Consider the following 3,803-nt stretch of genomic DNA (forward strand, 5'->3'; position numbering starts at 1 on the left):
TTATTTTCTATCTTCCTCATCTCTGAGTCAGGTTCTACAGCGTGATTTTGATCACATCAATTATCAACTGAGTAAGAGAAGATTCTTCTGCTGGTCATATGTCGAGTCATCTATTCCCACCATCATATAGATCCTGTATCAGGCCTAAATCTCTGCAGCTACTTCTGACTTAAAGATTATAATCTTTTTTTTCATACTGGGGCTGAGCCTGATGCTCACTCTCTCCACACACACACACACACACACACACACACACAGTTACCACATAACTGATGCATTCAGTGTAGCGGGCCTGTTTTCTCCTAGGGTCTCAGGCTCGGAGGTGGAACACTCTTCGCTCAGGCTGCTATAACAGAAGCACCATGGGCTGGGCAGCTTATAAGGGCAGAGATGCATTTCTCATGGTTCTAGAGGCTGCAAGTCCTAGACCAGGGAGCCAGCACAGCCGGATTCCAGGGGAGCCCTCTTGTAGGTTGCTGAGGGCCGTCTTCTCATTTCACAGCACTTTCTTCACATGAGTGAAGAACAGTGAGAGGAAGGAAGCAAGGTCTCTCCTGACTGTTTTAGGGGCACTAATCCCATTCCTGAGGCCCATCTTTATGACTGCTTCTAATCCTAGTTACCTCCCAAAGGCTCCACCTCCAAATACTATCACATTGCTTTTTTTGACTTAGGACTTTTGAGGGACACAAATATTCAGTCCACAGCAAACACCTTTGAGACCACGATGGTCATATGTTCTGTTAAACCATCAATCCATTGTCCCTTTACATGATTTATTCACAATCAGTGCAGATCAACAATTTTAGTCTTTCAATTTGTTGAAATTGAACAGACCTACCAAACTCACTAGTTGGATAGGAACTGTGAGCTAGAATAGGTGTGAATTCAAAATCTCTTTAGTCATGTGATGATGGCGCATCGAATACCATGGAAATGATATTTCCGGGGTGCCCAAGTTGCAGATTTCGGGATCTGACTGTGTCCTACATAATACAAAAGTGTTGCATTGAGTGATGCCTGGGTGGCTCAGTAGTCGAGCATCTACCTTTGACTCAGGTCATGATCCCAGGGTCCTGGGATCGAGTCCTGCACCGGGTTCCCCACAAGGAGCCTGCTTCTCCCTCTGCCTATGTCTCTGCCTCTTTGTGTGTGTCTCTCATGAATAAATACATAAAATCTTTTTTTTTAAAGTGTTGTGATGAAAGTAGAGGAAATGAAGGCACAGTGCAGTGCTGACTTTATCCTCCAGAGAAAGTGGAGGCTCCATTTGAGACCTCAGGGATATGCCGCCATGAGTTAATCTCCTCGTCCGTTTAGCTGATGACTTTTTGACTTACCTGAGGCTCATAGACTGAGTATTCCTTTTGTATCAGGAGACCAGAGCTCCACCTGAGCAGAGGAACCATCAAATTTGGCTGTCCTACAGGGGCCAGATTGCATCTGGCTCCATCTAACTAGAATGCTGACTCACTCCACCAAGTCCCCTGTCAATTTTCCAAATGATTTCCATATTTCCATCAATATGTCCCAGTGTCTCAGACGTTGGAAGTTCCAAAATCTGCTTTCCAGCTCAATCCCAACCTGAAAGCCAGCGAGTGCACTTGGCCCCCTTCCCAAGTCAGCTACTCTCATCTTTGCATGTAGTTTCATGGGATACATGGATGCATGCTCGTGATGGGAGGTGGGGCCACTCATCCCCATAAGGGCTGCTGACATTTGTGTTATTTAGAAACCCCTGGGCAAGTGAAACAGGAAGACATCCACCAGTTTGGGTCTTTCAAACTGGTGCATGTCTGTCATGGGACATTTTCTTTGTTTGCTGAAATAGAGCTCAACCCCTCTTCCAGGACCTAATGGTGAATATGTGACTTGCATTTGGAGAGTCACACTGGAATATTTCCTAATTCCATTTTGGTAACCATGTGGTAACATGATTCATCTATTTTGCAAGCTAAGAACCTGGGGTAATAAGTGGTGTTAATAAGTCCAATCAGCAGTCCAGATCTCAGGATGGAATCAAATAAACTGCTCCTTACACACTTACACTGTTGAACACAATAGCAGATTAATGTAAAATAAATATGCTTCAGAGGAGGCTTTTACAAACTGGAATGAACATTTGGCATGTTTGGATGTAATTGGAAGTTTACCTTTAACCTACAGAACCCACAGAGGGAATCCTCCTTCTTCTAGATGTACTCACTTTCCTGTGCTAATGATACCATGACGACTACTTTAGTCTTTTTTTTTAAATTTTTTTAAATGACAAGAATAATAAATTGGTTTGGGGGATAAGTAGTAATTTTTTTAAAGATTTTATTTATTTATTTATTTATTTATTTATTTATTTATTTATTGACTTATGAGAGAGAGAACAAGCTGTGGGAGGGGCAGACGGGGAGGGAGGAACAGACTTCCCACCCAGCAGGGGTCCTGACATGGGGCTCCATCCCAGAACCTTCAGATCATGACCTGAGCCCAAGGCAGACACTCAACCAAATGAGTCACCCAGGTGCCCCAGGGATGAGTAGTAATTTTAATCATTACTGATTTTTTTTTTTCCTTAAAACTCACTACATAAACGCTCCTTGGAAACCTGAATCCCAGACGACATACCTCACTTTCTTCTGTTCCTGACTACAAATACTGGTTTATGTAACGAATCCTGACTTCTGAGACTGTCCACTCTGGTGTAGGTCTACACCCAATAGAAGCTCTCTCTGCTTTACATTTGCCCACCCTTAAGGGATTTATTACCCTGTCCTTTTTATCATTCACTTTTATCATATTCCCCTCCCTGTCCCCACCTCCACGTGGTTCTGTGGTGTTTTCACTAAGATTGCTTCTTATTGAGGTCCCAGTATTTCTCATTTCCCATAAAAGACTTGCCCTGGTTGCAGATGTCCCTCTCTTTATCCCTTTAGTAATTCCTGGGCAAGGTCACATGCCAGCAGGATAACTGATATATGACTTTCCAATGGCACCCCATAACATCTTCAAGGATGTAGTTGGTACATGGGCAAATCTGGGAGTCTGACCTGGCTGTTTCTTCCTCTGGGTGAGGTCGCTGCCCAGGAGGAAGGAGATATTTGAGATGCTCGTGGCCTTTTGTGGCCAACCACCTAATGTCTGGCCTGGATCCCTTCCCTGCAGTCTCTTGACGTCTGTTGCCAGTGGATGTGCTTTCACATCCAGACCCCGTACGGAAGCTTCTGAGTAGAGGAGCCTAGGGGTGTCTGGCTCCCTCTGTGGCCCATGCCTGCTAGATGGCCCCTACTCCTTGGTGGGGCCCGCTCTTCTTTCCCTGCTGGGTCCTATCCTATTGTCAGTCTGGTCTCCAAACCTCGGGTTTGGCTCCTCTTCCCTGCTCTCATCCTTCGGAAGACCAGAGTCCCGACCCCAAGCCCACTTCCCATGACTGGGCCCCACTTTCCCTGAGCACCTAGCCATCACCTGCAGACTGAACCCAATCAACTATTAATGGGGTTGTCACAGAGGTTGAAGAAGGTCCCGAGAGCAGGTGTCGCACAATGGAACATCGGTCGGGGGTCGGTAGGCATCAGTTGACTTTTCTTCTCTCTCGCTCCTGCGGGTACCTCCTCTCACTGCTTCGTAGGTCTGCACAGCTTCAGGCTTCTAATTATTTCACTGAATAAGGTTCCATTGTCTGGATTTACCCATCCACTTACTGAAGAATATTATGGTTGCTTCCCAGTTTTGGCAATTAGGAACAAAGCTGCTGTAAACATCTCTTTCATTTTTAAAAATCTTTGCAGCCAAATGCAGGTGGCATTGAATCC

The sequence above is a fragment of the Vulpes vulpes genome, chromosome 2 (genome assembly GCF_048418805.1).
Source record: "Vulpes vulpes isolate BD-2025 chromosome 2, VulVul3, whole genome shotgun sequence".
NCBI lineage: Eukaryota > Metazoa > Chordata > Mammalia > Carnivora > Canidae > Vulpes > Vulpes vulpes.